The 15427-nt window shown below is 39.7% G+C and overlaps 2 pseudogenes; both read right to left on the reverse strand.

Annotated features, from left to right (window-relative positions):
- Positions 1-5399: 5399 nt before the first annotated feature.
- Positions 5400-6816, reverse strand: LOC139360676 (rab11 family-interacting protein 1 pseudogene; annotated as a pseudogene).
- Positions 6817-7007: 191 nt separating this feature from the next.
- LOC105496945 (rab11 family-interacting protein 1-like) overlaps positions 7008-15427 on the reverse strand; it is a 16112-nt pseudogene continuing 7692 nt past the window's right edge.

Raw genomic sequence — 15427 nt, forward strand, 5'->3', positions numbered from 1 at the left:
GTATAGTTTACTATTTACATGTGAATATTGATAGTTTAATTTCTTCCTTTCCAATCTGCTTGCCTTTTATGTCTTCTTGAAATACTGCATTGGCTAAGACTTGCAGTAAGAAGTTAAAGGGGAGTGTTTGGAGCACACATTGCCAAATCTCTGATGTTAGTGTGGCTGGGGGGAAGCGTTCAGTATTTCATTAAGTATGATGTTAGCTATAGGTTTTTTGTAGATATTCTTTATCAGTTTAAGAAAATTTCCTACGATTACTAGATTGCTCAGAATTGTTTTAAGATCATGAGTTGATAATTCAATTTTGTTAAATACTTTTTCTGTATCCATTAAAATAATCATGTGTTTTTCTTAGTCTGTCATTATAGCCCATTGTATTGCTTGATTTTCTTTATTAAGGTATATTCATTCCCATAGAAAATTCATGTTTTTTGTTATTGTTGTTTGTTTTTTGTGGGGAGGTGGGGGGTAAGTAGTACCACCTTATTCAGTGTTGTAGGAAATTTCAGGTTACTTCTTAAAAACAAAACCTGGGCAGCCTGGTCAACATGGTGAATCCCCATCTTCACAAAAAATTACGACAACTAGCCAGGTGTGGTGGTGCATGCCTGTAATCCCAGCTACTTGGGAGGCTGAGGCAGGAGAATCCCTTGAACTCGGGTGGTGGAGGTAGCAGTGAGCCAAGATCGCAGCACTGCACTCTCGTCTGGGCGATAGAGTGAGACTCTGTCTCAAAAACAACAACCACCACCAAAAAAAACCTGTGAGGTTGTAGGTTCTTTCCCCTTTTTCCTTTCTTTTTCTTTTTTTTTTTTTTCCTTTTTCTCACTCTGTCACCCAAGCTGGATGGGAGTGGAGTGCAGTGGTGTGATCATGGCCCACTGCAACCTTAACTTCCTTGGCTCAAGTGATCCTCCTGAGTAGTTGGGACTACAGGTATGCACTACCTTGCCTGGCTAATTTTTTACTTTTTGTAGAGACGGGGTTTTGCCATGTTGCCCAAGCTGGTCTCAAACTCCTGGGCTCAAGAGATCCACCCACCTAGGCCTCCCGAAGTGTTGGGTCTACGGGAGCAAGCCACTGCACTGCGCCCAGGTTACTTCTTAAAACCTGGCCAGGTGCGGTGACTCACACCCATAATCCCAGCACTTTGGGAGGCTGAGGCAGAAGGATTGCTTGAGCTCAGGAGTTCAAGACCAGCCTGGCTAACATAGCAATGCTCCAGCTATTGGGGTGGCTGAGGTGGGTAGATTGTTTGACCCTGGGAGATTGAGGCTGTATTGAGCCATGATTGCACCACTGCACTCCAGCCTGGGTGACAGAAGCAGACCCTGTCTCCAAAAAGAAAAAATGAAGAAAACACACACAAATAAAAACAAAGAAAAGAAATAAAAAATTCCCAGAATAACAAAGCAGGAAATAATAATTCTATAATCCAAAAAACACTGGGTGATCCTTCAGTTGGAGGGAGGAGGAGTCAGTTAAGTAGCTCACACAGTAGATATGGAAAAACCAGAGTTGAGGTTGGTTGGTGTGGCTTTTAGGAGTTAAGTTCTCCACCTAAGGCAATTGGATAATTAATTGTTCTTGAGGGATAATTAGTCATTCTAGAAAAAAGAAAAAAGGTTGATTGGGAGAAGGAACCTAGGGAGGCCAGATGGTGCATCACTTAATATTAAATTGCCTCCCTACACTATGTGGCTGAGTGTCATGGACTTTCCTCCCTCTCTGCCCCTTTGAACTCCCACTGTTAGCAAAGCTGGAAAGCACACACTTGTATCTCATTCTTACAGGCCTGTGTACCACCTCTCAGGGTCCATAGCTGTTCAGTATGGCAAAGGGCAGACTTGTTTTCTCTTCCACTTTGCTGCTTTGATGAGGTTAACACACTGGAATGAAAGAGGAGGGCAGGACATCTGCCAAAGTGCAAGGAAGGAATAAGAGTATATGAAACAACTGGGAAAAGGATTGACACTTCAGAAAGTTGACCTCGAACTGTTCACTGGTATTTAATCTGATGCTTCCCTCAAGTCCTGAATACTCTTTCTGGAAGCAGAGAGGCCAGGCCAAGAGTTGTTCTGGCTCCTCCAGACCACCCCTCCCCCTCTCCCCCAGGGCCCATCAGGTGAGTGCCTGCAGAAGCTAGAGGCAAGTCCCAGCTCTCTTGTATAGCTGATGTATGCCCTGAGACATACTCCATTTGTAGGATTCTCCTGTGCTCCAATTCACCAAATTCTGCTGATTGTTCAGAGCAGGGTAAAGCATCTCCTAGATAATCCCTCCCCCAAAATGGAGTCCTCAGGGACAGTTATTCATTGAATAACCTCCAGGTTATCTACTTTGGGAAATGCGGGAATGCTATAAACTGAATTTTTTTCCAGCAGTCGCAGAAGCCAGACACCTTGAAGTCAATTGTTCTTCATTCTCCAGAGTTCCCAAGTGGCATTTCAGAGCACAGGAATTCACTCTTCCACCCAGATGTTCCTCTCACACTGAGTCACGCACCCCAGGTTCTAGCAGCAGATATCTCCAAGCCAACCACCCTAATGAAAAATGCAGGTTTCCACACCAGTTTTCCATACCAGCTCTCCAACCATTAAGAGTACACATGACTCCCATGGTGCACTTGGGTTATCACAATAAAAGTACATTTATATAAAGTAAAAAACATAATGTGGAGCAAATATATACATATACATGTACATTGTTAGAGTTCAAGTGAATATACAGTTTTCAAGTGTGTAAATAAATGCAAGTCATCTGAGAAGTTTACAGTGGTCCCCAAAACTATAGGAGAGAATAAAGTAAAATAGCTATAGGTAATTAAAAGCTAATTAGATGGCCGGGCGCGGTGGCTCACGCCTGTAATCCCAGCACTTTGGGAGGCCGAGGCGGGCGGATCACAAGGTCAGGAGATCGAGACCACGGTGAAACCCCGTTTCTACTAAAAATACAAAAAATTAGCCGGGCGCAGTGGCGGGCACCTGTAGTCCCAGCTACTCAGGAGGCTGAGGCAGGAGAATGGCGTGAACCCGGGAGGCGGAGCTTGCAGTGAGCCGAGATTGCACCACTGCACTCCAGCCTGGGCGACAGAGCGAGACTCTGTCTCAAAAAAATAAATAAATAAATAAATAAATAAAATAAAAAAATAAAAGCTAATTAGATAAATCAAGTTACAGTTTCATCCTTCAGATTAAGGTGCTCCAATATAATCCATACCACAGCAAACAAAATCCTGAAGAATTCTGCTGCCAATCATCTTGCCTCTTAACCGCAATACAACAAGAACATACATAAAAGAGATTACTGATTTAGTTAATGCTATCATCTCATAACCCATTCACACCACTGGCCTGTGATATTCTTCCCCTGGGAGAGATGTCAAGATTTAATGAGATTCTATCATAACCTGTAGAAAAAATGAGCAACACGGAAACATTCCAATTCCAATCTTAGGTGAGTTCCAATGAAATTACCTGAAGAACTGAACTAGTGCTTTTTAGTTAAGGGGAAAAGTGCCCTAGTTTTTTAAAAATATGTCTATAAATCTAGTTTTAAAAACATAACAATTGGCTGCATGTGGTGGCTCATGCCTATAATCTCAGCATTTTGAGAAGCCGAGGTGAGAGGACTGCTTGAACCCAGGAGTTCAAGACCAGCCTGAGCAAAATAGGGAGACCCCCATCTCTACAAAAATAAATGTAAAAAGCTGGGCATGGTGGCATATACTTGTGGTTCCAGGTACCTGAAGGGCTGAGGTAGGAGGATCGCCTGAGCCCGGCAGGCCAAAGCTACAGTGAGCTGTGATCGTGCCACTGCACTCCAGCCTGGGCGAGGAGAGCAAGACTCTGTCTCAAAAATAAATACACAAAATACAGCAGTCCAAAAATGTGTCATCTTCTTTCTCTTCACAATTTTATAACAAGGGGGTAAAATGCCTGTGAGTCTATTCATTATGGAAAATAAAAAAGAAACATTTTTTATATTTGAGACTGAGGCATTTTGGTTTTCTACTGGCTTTAGATTCTATTAACTGCATTAAGCCCCTCACTACAACTTCCCCAGTATCCTAGAAACAATTTGGCTTTCCTTTTAGGCAGGAACAGGAAGTATTCAAAGGACAGACATATGGACATAGGCCCTTCAGGGTCGAAGTCTGTGGTTTCTTGTGTCTCAAGACTCAATGTCTTGAGAAGTTCGTGGACCCTGTCCTCCATCCAGGAAGTGCTGCCAAAGAAACCAGGGGATCTAGCAAAGACTCAGGAGAAAATGGCCAAAGGAATTCTGACATTCCATACCTGAGTGAACTGTTTTCATGAGTGCTTTCATCACCCAATCCCCTATAAAGGCACTGAAAAACCTGCTGTCGCAAGAGGAGGGCTTTGACCAACTTCCCCTAATTGAGTAAAAAGTGATTCTCTTAATTTCTGTATTCTATTTTTCTTATCTCCAGTAGAAGGGCCCTGTGGATCTAAATAGAGCACATTTTAAGGCTAGAGAGTAGTAGAAGTTGATGTTTAGACAAGGCAGCTTGTTCAAAATCTGAAAGGCACACCCAGAGGCTTTCTCTAAACATTTTGGCTCCCATAAAAAAAAATTAAAAACAGGACCCAAGTCTGAGAAGCTGGGTACATTTACATGGTATCAAAAATTTAGCATCTGCAGCCAAAAGCCACACCTGTGCTACTCATGAGAAAGTACATGTATGTAACAGCAGCAATTGCATGGTCCTTTTTTTTTTTTTTGAGACGGAGTCTCGCTCTGTCGCCCAGGCTGGACTGCAGTGGCCAGATCTCAGCTCACTGCAAGCTCCGCCTTCCGGGTTCACGCTATTCTCCTGCCTCAGCCTCCCGAGTAGCTGGGACTACAGGCGCCCACCACCTCGCCCAGCTAGTTTTTTTTGTATTTTTTAGTAGAGAGGGGGTTTCACTGTGTTAGCCAGGATGGTCTCGATCTCCTGACCTCGTGATCCACCCGTCTCGGCCTCCCAAAGTGCTGGGATTACAGGCTTGAGCCACTGCGCCCGGCCTATTGTCCTTTTCTTATTTAAAGCTTTCTCAGGTAAGCTTTAATAGCTGGAGGATATATATTAAAAAAAAATCTCAACGTGAAAGAAAACCCCAGTGTTGAAACACATTAATACCTCCTGTGCCATCTGAATCTCTGGCTCAGGATCAGAACTTATGATCACGTCTCTGGTGGCCATAAAATATTTACAATCTAGTTAAAGGCAAAGTGGCATTTAAAAATAAAGTCTTGGGGACCCATAGTAAAAGATTCACTGTAATTATTAACCTGGCTTCAATTGGTAAAATTGACTCTTGCCAGATAACATGTGAGGGAGATGATGATTCGGAACCTGCTACCTGGTTATGAGGCATAGCGAGTCCTTAACCTCAAGAACAGGTGGAAACAAACTCACGGAAACATGCCCATGTTTTATTCTGGTGATTTACATCTTTCCTGCTTTTTTTGCTAACGTGAGCCTGGATGTGGAGCGTGGGGGTTTCTTCCATGACTGATTGTCAGGTTGTCAGTGTAGTCTTCCAGCTTAGGATCCTGGAAATCCTTCTTGCTTATTATTGTTTTCTTCTGTTTGAGGAGCAGCTGGATCAGCTCATTCTGGGTTAGCTGTGCATACGCAAAAGCAGAATCCAAGGGGTTGTTTTTCTTCATCATGGTCTTGTTGATCAAGTTCTCCCTGATGATGGTGACAGTTCCCAAGCTAGAGATAGCGATCTTGGTGGCCATTGTGTTCACTGACTTCAGGATGAAGTCAAGGTTTGACTGCTCTGGTTTTTGGAGCCATCACAGAATTGGTGATTCTGTTCAGACTTGGATTCTTGGTCAGCTTTTGGTTCTGTGATCTGCGCATCTTCAAAGGGGTTCAGAGAGTTACCCCTTCTGGAGACAATAGCTGCAGTATCTTTCTCCAGTCTTCTCGTAAGGTCTTCAACAGGCCCTGAATCATCCTACCCGGCTTGACCTCCGTAAGCATGCCTTCCTTCTTCCCCAGGATGGTAAGAGGGTTTTCACCTTCACTGTTCTTAGCCATATCCTTCTTCCCTGTCACCCGAGAAAGCAAAGAAGACGTTATTCTGCTTCTTGCTCTCTTTGGTTTCTTTTGCAGCTTCCAAGTTTGCTGGAGCCGTGTTTTCTCTAATGTCTCCACAGAACAGTGGTCAGTAGGATGGTAGAGACATGGACTTCAGAGAGTTCTTGGTGGAAGACTCAAAGAGCCACCTGTCATGAGACATCCCACTTCCTTCCCCAGGTTACTTTCAAGACTGAGCAGCCAGGTTTTTGGTAGATAAGAACAAACGCTTCTTCCTGAAGCCCTGGGGCTTCAGGTAGGAAGAAGGACTGCTATACTTGTTCTCACCCTTGGCTTCTGACTGCTCCAGTTAAACATGGTTCCCATTGATACAGACATTAGAGTGGGAAAGGACTTCATTCGTAGACCGAAGACCCCCAAGAAAGGAAAGTCCTTCCATTTTGGGAAGGGTGATGTTGATTTCGTTTAGCTGCTTAAGATATGTACCTGCTATTGTCTTGTGAGACATGACATCTGAAGCTGAAGAGGAGTCCCTCTCATTGTTGTCATTGTCCCACCGGGACTGAAAGTCTCCCAGTTGAAGCAGCACTTTAGCTTTGAAGTCGGCAGGGCAATAATGGATCAGGAATGGTGGAGGCAGCATCTGATGCACTCTCTGTATTATTCCCCTTGATCTTGTCTTTAAGTTTTCCAAATGGATTCCGAGGCTTGTCTTTGATGAAAAGGCAAAACATGCTGGCAGTCATGTTGTTTCTCATAAACTGGATGTCAACCTCAATTTCTCCTCTTTATCCTTCTCTCCTGGTTTGGATTTCAAGATATACCACTGCATCTTCCTGCTCCCCTAGTCTGGGTGCAGCTTCTGCAGGTACACCTCGGTGAAGCCCAAGTACAGTAGCAGCAGCAGCTCAAAGGTGGCCTCCTCCTCTGACACTGAGGTGGCATACTTCTACTTACCCACCTGAATCAACGAGTACACGTTGCTTGTACCTTCAAGTCCTTGATTTTTGGCCCCTGGCCCTATGCCCGCAACACTGTCACCTGCACGTGGATTGGAAACCACATAGCCCCTGGACCTGCTAAGGCCATTAAGGACAGGATGATGATGCCTCAGCTGACTGACGTGAGAAGATTGCCACGACCCATGGCCTCTACCGCTGTCCTACCAACAGAAAATTCATAATGTTGTGCAGGCATTACCACTACCTAGTTCCAGAACATTGCTATCGCCCCCAAAATAAATCCTGCATTCATTAAGCAGTCACCCCTACTTTCCCCCATCCCTGTCAACCACTGATTTGTATTCTGTTTCTATGGATTCCCCTGTTCTGGATAATTCATGTAAATGGAATAATACAATAGATGCCTTTTATCATGGGTTTCTTTCACTTAGGATGTTTTGTAGGGTAATTCTTACAGCATGTATCAGGACTTCATTTTTTTTTTTTTTTTTTTTTTTGAGATGGAGTTCCATTCTTGTTGCCCAGGCTGGAATGCAGTGGTGCAGTCTCAGCTCACTGCAACCTCTGCTTCCTGGGTTCAAGTGATTCTTCTGCCTTGGCTTCCCAAGTAGCCAGGATTACAGGTGCCCGGCACCATGTCCGGCTAATTTTTTTGTATTTTTAGTAGAGACAGAGTTTCACCTTGTTGGCCAGGCTGGTCTCAAACTCCTGACCTCAGGTGATCCGCCCTCAGCCTCCCAAAGTGCTGGGATTACAGGTGTGAGCCACCATGCCCAGCCTTCATTCATTTTCATGGAGAAAAATATTTAATTTATACCATATTTTGTTTATCCATTTATCCATTGGTTGTTTCTACTTATTTTAGCTATTATGAATAATATTGCTGTGAATATTTGTGTACAAGGTTTTAGTGGACACAAGTTTTTATTTTTCTTTAGTATATATCCAGGAATGGAATTGCTGGGTCATATTGTAATTCTGTTCAACTTTTTGAGGAACTTCCCAACTGTTCTCCATGGTGGCTGTGCCATTGTATATTCCTACTAGCAATGTATGAAGTTACAAATTTCTCCACATCCTGAGAACCCTTTATTATTTTCTGTTTTTCTTTTTGATTATAGCCATCCTAGTAGGTGTAAAGTGGTATCTCATTGTGATTTTATTTTGCATTTCCCTAAATGGTTAGTCATATTGAACATCTTTTCATGTGCTTCTTGGCCATTAGTATATCTTCTTTAAAGAAATGTCTATTCAAGTCTTTGGCAGTTTCTAAATGAGTTATTGTCTTTTTGTTGTTAGGTTGTAAGAGTTATAATCTGGATAACAGATCCTTATTAGATATGTAATTTGCACATATTTTCTACCATTTTGTGGGTTGTCTTTTGTCTTTTTACTTTATTTTTTATTGCTTGTGTTTTGGTATCATTATTGAGAATTCATTGTTAAATTAAAGATCATGAAGAGTTACTCTTATTTTTTCTTCTATAATTTTTAGTTTTAGCTCTTGTATTCAGGTCTGTAATCAGTTGAAGTTAATTTTCAATATGGTGTGTGCTAGGAGTTCAGCTTCATTGTTTTGCATGTGTCTGTGCAATTGACCCAAAGTGATTTGTTGAAAAATATTATTTTCTGATGGTATATGGTCCTAACACCCTTGGAGAAACTCAATTGAAGATATATGTATGAGTTTATTTCTGCAGTCTTAATTCTATTCTATTGGTCTAAATGTTTATCTTTATGCCAGTATCAGATTGTTTTGATTATTTTAGTTTTGTAATAAAATAGACAAACATTTGGCAGATACATCAAGACAAAAAGAAACGTATATAGAAATAATATTATGAAAGAAAAGGGGGAACATATTGAAAAACACCATAAAGATTAAAAAGATTAAGGGACAGTGTTAACAATTTATGCCAATAGGATTTGAAAGTTTAGAGGAAATAGACAAATTCCTAGCAAAATATAAATTATCAAAACCTACTCAAGAAAAAATAGTAATCTTATATAGTCACAAGATATTAAAGTATTCAATTCTTCCTAGAGACCCAAATATATGCTTTCTACCAGTAACTCACTGTAAATTAAAAGAAAGGGATAATATATTGTGCAAATGCTAGTCAAAAAATGTTGTTATGATAATATTAATATAAACAAAAGTGGACTTCAGAAGAAGGAATATTATCAGAGAAAAAGAGGGCACTGCTTGGCGAATTGCCCTCTGATAAAGACAACAATACTGGAAGTTAAAATTGACAGAACTGCAAGGGGAAATTGACAAATCCACAATTATATTTGGGATTTCAATGCTTTACTCTTAATAATTAATAAAAAATTAGCTAAAAATTAATTTTAGTGAAATAAATTAGCTAAAAAGTTAATAAGGATAGATCTGAACAACACTAGAATAAACTTGTCCTAATGGACACTTATAGAACACTATAACCAAAAGTGATAGAATTCTCAGTTTTTGCAAGTACACATGGAATGTTCACCAAAATAAACCATACCCTGATTCATAAAATAAACTAACAAACTGGCTTCTCTCATTTACCAATATGAATTTAAATTTCTCCCATGTCTCTTCATGGCTTTATACCTCATTTCCTTTTATTGATGAATAATGTTTCATTTTATGCATGGGCCATAAAATGTTTATCTGTGCACCTATTGAGGGACATCTTGGTTGCTTCCAAGTTTTGGCCAATATTAATAAAGCTGTTATGAACATTCATTTGCAGGTTTTTGTGTTATCATGAATTTCCACTCACTTGGTTAAATACCTAGGAATATAATTGCTAGATAGCATAGCAATTCTATGTTTAGGTTTGTAGGAAATTGCAAACTGTCTTCCAAAGTGACTGTATCATTTTGCATTTCCACTAACAGTGAATGGGAGTTCCTTATGCTTCACATCCTCTACAGCATTTGGTGTGGTCAGTGTTCTAGATTTTGGCTATTCTTCCAGGTGCATAGTGGCATCTTATTGTTGTTTTAATTTGCAATTCCCTGATGATGTATGAGAGGACTTCAAAAATTCATGGAAAAATTGAACTAAAAGGTAAAAGTAAAAAATATAAACTTCTTAACATAAGCTCCATCAAGTTCAAGATACTTTGTAAGCAATGATACCAGCCATTTGGTTCATCCCTAAGGAACTGAGGGTTTTAATCAGGTCAATGCAGTCTTTTTTACATTATGAACTGAAGAAAAATATGTGCAATTTAAAGATTTGTTAAGATTTTGAAACAAAAAGAAGTCAGAAGGAGCCAAATCAGGACTGTAAGTTGGATGAATGCCTAATGATTTCCCATCAAAGCTCTCAAAAAATTGCCCTTGTTTGATGAGGAGAATGAGCAGGAGCATTGTGATGGGGAAGGACTCTCTAGTGAAGCTTTCCCAGGTGTTTTTCTGCTAAAGCTTTGGCTTTCTCAAAACACTTTCATAATAAGCAGATGTTATTGTTCTTTGGCCCTCCAGAAAACCAACAAGAAAAATTCCTTAAACATTCCAAAAAACTATTGCCATGACCTTTGTTCTTGACCAGTCCACTTTTGCTTTGACTGGACCACTTATGCTTCTTGGTAACCATTGCTTTGATTGTGCTTTTATCTTTAGGATCATACTGGTAAAGCCATGTTTTGCCTCCTGTTATAATTCTTCAAGAAATTGCTACAGGATCTTGATCCTACTTGTTAAAATTTCCATTGAAAGCTCAGCTCTTGTCTGCAGCTGATCTGGGCACAACAGTTTTGGTACCCATTGAGTGGGAAGTTTGCTCAACTTTAATTTTTCAGTCAGAATAGTGTAAGCTAAGCCAATTTAGATATCTATGGTGTTGACTATTGTTTGTGCTGTTAATTCTTGGTCTTCTTCAATTAGGGCATGGACATAATTTTTTTCAAAATTTTTTTCAAAAAATGATATGGAAGGCTTGCTGCTATGTGCTTCATCTTCAGCATCATCTCATCCCTTCTTAAAATGAGTTATCCGTTTGCAAACTGCTGATTTCTTTTGGGGAATAATCCCCATAAGCTTCTCATAAAGCATCAATGATTTTACCATTCTTCCACCCAAGCTTCACACTAAATTTGATGTTTGTTTTTGCTTCAATTTTAGTAGAATTTATGTTGCTCTGACAGGTGCTCTTTTCAAACTTACGTCTTATCTTTTTAGTGCCTCAAACTAGATCCTGTTCAGGCATGTTATAGCAAGTTAGTATGAGCTTATTTTGGTATAAAAAATTTGGACTCCATAATTTTTTCATAATATGCATTTTTCATTACCTTTTGGAAGACAACTCATATCACCTTGAGCTTCTTTTCATATGCCTGTTTTCCATATGTATATCTTCTTTGGTGAGGTGTCCTTTTCAGATGTTTGTACATTTAAAAATCAGTTATTACCCACTCCCCCCACTTCTATTCAACATAGTACTGGAAATACTATCAAGAGCAATTAGACAAGAAAAAGAAATTAAAGATATCCAAATTGGAAAGGAAGAAGTAAAATGACCTCTCTTTGCACATGATATGATCCTATGTAGAAAACTCCAAAGACTCCACCAAAAAAAAACTATTAGATCTAGTAAATGAATTCAGTAAAGTTGCAGGATATAAAATTAATATACAAAAATCCTTGGCCATTTTATTCACAAATAACAACCTAGCTGAGAAATCAAGAAAACAATCCCATTTATGATAACATAAAACACTTAAGAATAAATTTGACCAAGAAGATGAAAGTGCATCAGTATAACCTGCACACTGAAAACCACAAAACATTGATGAAATACATTGAAGAGGACACAAATAAATAAAAAGATATTCCATGCTCATAGATTGGAAGAATTAATGTTGTTAAAGTGTCTATACTACCTAAAGCAATATGTAGATTCAATGCAATCCCTATCAAAATCTCATCAGCATTCTTCACAGAAATAGAAAAAACAATCATACAATTTCTGTGGATCCACAAAAGATCCCAAATAACCAAAGCAATTCTGAGAAAAAAAAAATCCTAGAGGCATCATACTTCCTGATTTAAATTTATATTACAAAACAAGAGTAATCAAAACAGTATAGTATTGGCATGCGAGATACACATAACAGTGAAATAGAATAGAGAACCAGAAATAAATCCAAACATATATGGTCAATGAATTTTTGACCAGAGCACCAAAAAGACAAAGTGAGAAAGGGTAGTCTCTTCAATAAATAGGTGCTGGAATTTCCACATGCAAAAGAGTGAAATTAGACTCTTATGTTACACCATATACAAAAATCAATCCAAAATGGATAAAAGACCTGAATGTAAGACCTGAAGCCATAAATCTCCTAGAAGAAAACATAAGGGAAAAGCTCCTTGACACTGGCTTTGGCAATGCTTTCTGGGATATCACACCAAAACCTCAGACTACAAAAGCAACAATAAATAAATGAAATTATATCAATCTAAAAAACTTCTACACAGAACAAAAACAATCAACAAAATGAAAAGGCAATGTGCAGATAAGGAGAAAATATTTGCAAACCATATATCAGACAAGGGTTTAATATTCAGGATTTAGGAAGAACTCATACAACTCAATAGCAAGACAACATATAACCTGGTAAAAAAGTGGGGAAAGGACTTGAATAGACATTTCTTCAAAGATGACAGAAAATGACCAACAGGTATATGAAGTGGTGCTCAGTATCACCAATCATCAGGAAAATGCAAATCAAAACTACTTTGAGATACCACCTCATACCTGTTAGGATAGCTATTATCAAAAAGACAAGAGCTAACAAGTGTTGGTGACGGTGTGGAGAAGAGGGAGCACTTGTACACTGTTGGTGGGAATGTATTATAGATTGGTGCAGCCGTTATGGAAGACAGTATGGAGGTTCCAAAGTAAATTAAAAATAGAACTACCATGTGACCCAGCAATCCCTCTTCTGGTATATCCCCAAAGGAAATGAGATTATCTCTGCACTCTCAAATTTATTGCAGCACAATTCACAATAGTCAAGATACAGACACAACCTAGGTGTTCATCAATGGGCAAATGGATAAAGAAACTGTGATATAGATAGATAAATACATAGATAATTCGAATATTATTTAGCCTTTAAAAAGAAGGCAGTCCTATCATTTGCCAAAACATGGATAGACCTAGAAGACATTATGCTAAATGAAATAAGCCAGATACAGAAAGAAAAATACTGCGTGATCTCACTTATATGTGGAATCAAGAAAAAAAAGGTTAAATATATAGAGATAGAGAATAAAACAGTAATTACCAAGGTCAGGATAAGGTGGAGGAAATAAGATGTAGGTCACAGGATGCAAAGTAGTAAATATACAGGATGAACAAGTGAAAAGATCAAAGATCAAATGTACAACATGAGGACTATAGTTAATACATATTGTATATTGTGTTGAGGAATTTTTGCTAAATGAGTAGATTATACCTGCTCTTTCCAATGGGGGAATAATCAGTAACTATGTGAGATGATGGATATGTTCCTTGTTCCACTATAGTTTTACTATATATATGTTTCATTTAATATTGTGTTGTATACCTTAAATATAGATAATAAAATTTATTTAAAACATAAAAAAAATCAGGTTTATTTTCTTGTTGAGTTTAAAGAGTTCTTTGTATATTTTGGATAAAAGTTCTCTATCAGAATGTCCTTTGCAAATATTTTATCTCAGTCTGTGGCTTATCTTCTCATTCTTTTTACAGTGTCACAGGGTAGAAGTTTTTAATTTTAATGAAGTCCAATTTATTCTTTCTTGCATTGGTTGTACTTTTGGTATTGCATCTAAAAAGTCATTGCTAAACCCTAGGTCAACCAGATTTTCTCCTATGCTATTTTACAGGGGTTTTATAGTTTTTCATTTTACGCTTAGGTCTATGATCCATTTTAAGAACATTTTAATGAAGGGTATAAGGTCTGTGTCTAGCTCCCAGTCAAGGCTTATTATATCTCACCTGGAGTGTCAGGCTGCCAGCATTTCTTGTCCCCTCCAATTCCAACTTGAATTGACTAAATTCCTGGTGAGTGTAGCCAAGAGTCATGCCCCCAGGCTTCAAGCCAGCACTTATGGATGGAACCTCCAGGCCAGTACACCCAGGCCCCAGCTCCAGGATAACCTTGGCAGTCTCAGGCACCAGGCCAGCACCCACAGCCCTAGGACCCAGCCATGACCTTAAGTACCCAGTTTCTAGGCCTGCTCCACTGCCAGGCCAGGCCCCATAGCCCCAGACTCCAGACAGATACCCATGGACCTAGTTTCCAGGCCCTCCTCTGCACCAGACCAACACTTCTAGACCCTAGCTCCAGGCTAGCCTTTAGTAACCTAGGAACCAGTCTGCCACAGTGCCAGGCTAGCCACCACATCTCCAGACTCCAAGCCAGCATCTGCAGACCCAGGCTCCAGGCCTACTCTAGCACCAGGCTGGCCCCTGAAGCCCCAGGCTTTAGGCTTACTGCAGTGTTAGTGTGGAACCAAAAGGTACAAGCACCATGCCTACTCCTGTAGCCTCAGGGTCCAGGCTAGCCCCTGGAGACTCAAGTTTCAGGCCCAACCCAGACTCCAGATTGGCCCAGTACCAGACCGGCCCACATGGGCCCAGACTTCAGGCATCCCCCATACCAATGCCTGGTCAGCCTCTTCAGCCCCAGACTCCAGGCCAACACTTGTGGACCTAGCCTCCAGCCCCACTCCAGCACCAGGTTGGCATGCATAGACCCAAGCTTGAGGCCACCCCTGACAGTCCAGCAGAATCAGGATCCAGGCCTGCCCCAGGAATCCCAGTAACTATGATGGTATGAATCTGCAAAATCAATAACAGAAGAAAAATTGGAGAATTCACAAATATGTGGAAATTAAACAACATGCTCCTGAAAAAAGAGTCAAGAAGAAATTAAAAGGAATCGAAAAAATATCTTCAGACAAAAGAGGTGGAAACAACACGCCAAATTTATGGGATGCGGCAAAAGCAGTTCTAAGAGGGGACTTTATAGCAATAAATGCCTACATCAAAAAAGAAAAAAGACTTAAAAATCCAAACTAACATTATACCTCAGGGAACTCTAAAAAAGACCAGCCTGAATTGAAAGCTGGCAGAAAGGGAATAAAGGTCAGAGCAGGAACAAAAATGAATAGAGACTAGAAAAATAACAGAAAGGATATATTTTGAAAATATAAGCAAAGAATTTTGAAAAGACAAGGAAAATTGACAAACTTTTAGCTGGACTAAAAGTATTTTGAAAAGATAAGCAAAACTGACAAACTTTTAGCTGGACTAAGAAAGAGAGAAGACTGAAATGAATAAAATCATAAATGAAAGAGAAGACATTACAACTGATACTACAGAAATATGAAGAGTCATTCATAAGAAACTACTGTGAGC

Source organism: Macaca nemestrina, chromosome X, assembly GCF_043159975.1.
Source record: "Macaca nemestrina isolate mMacNem1 chromosome X, mMacNem.hap1, whole genome shotgun sequence".
NCBI classification, from domain to species: Eukaryota; Metazoa; Chordata; class Mammalia; order Primates; family Cercopithecidae; genus Macaca; species Macaca nemestrina.